We start from the raw sequence: 1,010 nt of genomic DNA, 5'->3' as shown, positions 1-1,010 counted from the left end.
GGCACTATGAGTCATTTATGTTTAAAGTAAACCGGAGTCTATTTCTCTCCCTCTGACTCTAAACCAAATGGAAAGAATGCAGCATCTGGCATCATTAAACACTTGTTATGAGGACGGTAAAAGGCTTTACATGTTTTGTTCTTGGCGCTGCATTAGAAAAGCTTTTGCTCTGGCTAAAATGAGTGGACAGCCCCAGGTGCTGAAACCGTGCTCAAGCGAGCGTGCGCGCCTGTCCACTGACTTTCACACGACGAGGCTGCACGGCGCTGTGTTGTCCTGCGGTGCCTGCTGTACGTGAAGACTGTAAGACCTGAGCACGAGCATGAGCACGAGCATGCAACCTGGACAGTAATAGGCTAGTAACGAAGACCGTGCTGTGCTGCTACACTGGAGCTATGGTTTCAGGCTTTTTGCCCGTTTGAAATCTGCATATTAAAGATGACCTTTGCGCGCTGAAAAGGCTCGTCCATGTGAAATTTCTAAAACAATTCAGCCCAGATGCACATGTGTATTGGGCCTCTGCGAAATAAACTCTCTCTCTCTCTCTCTCTCTCTCTCTCTCTCTCTCTCTCTCATTATCACATGAGCCTTGTAAGATACACTGTACATCGTAGTTGCAAAAGCAACAAAACAATATCTCCACTTTCTTGTCCAAAAAGCCACATCCTTTTCCTCCACATCTCTGCCGGGACTCGAACCCGGAGCCTCTGGATTAGAAGTCCAGCGCGCTATTCCATTGCGCCACAGAGACTGTGCCGAATATTTTTTCGTTGAAAAGCGGGTTTATACTCCCCCTCCCAGCCTTGTGCAGCATCCTCATCATCCTTCAGCATCAGGACCGCAGCCTACTGTGGATAATAACTTGCCGCCCGGTAGGGGGTGCTGCCGCCGCGTAATCATTCCTCTCTTATGCCTCATAGAGAAGGCGAGAGTCCCTGCTCTCCATCCCCCATCGCTTTCACGCTGGCTCGTCTCGTCAAAACATCATAATGGTTACATTATCGGAGCTG

At 48.9% G+C, this 1,010-nt stretch overlaps 1 non-coding gene across 1 annotated transcript; it reads right to left on the bottom strand.

The window, feature by feature from the left end:
• Window positions 1-677: 677 nt before the first annotated feature.
• Window positions 678-751, bottom strand: trnar-ucu. Its single transcript has one exon. It is a non-coding gene; the product is annotated as a tRNA-Arg (tRNA).
• Between the last annotated feature and the right edge of the window lie 259 nt (window positions 752-1,010).

Source organism: Sander lucioperca, chromosome 9 (genome assembly GCF_008315115.2).
Source record: "Sander lucioperca isolate FBNREF2018 chromosome 9, SLUC_FBN_1.2, whole genome shotgun sequence".
Lineage (NCBI taxonomy): Eukaryota > Metazoa > Chordata > Actinopteri > Perciformes > Percidae > Sander > Sander lucioperca.
Note: the sequence above shows the minus strand (reverse complement) of the source record. Positions and strands in the feature narration are given on the sequence as shown.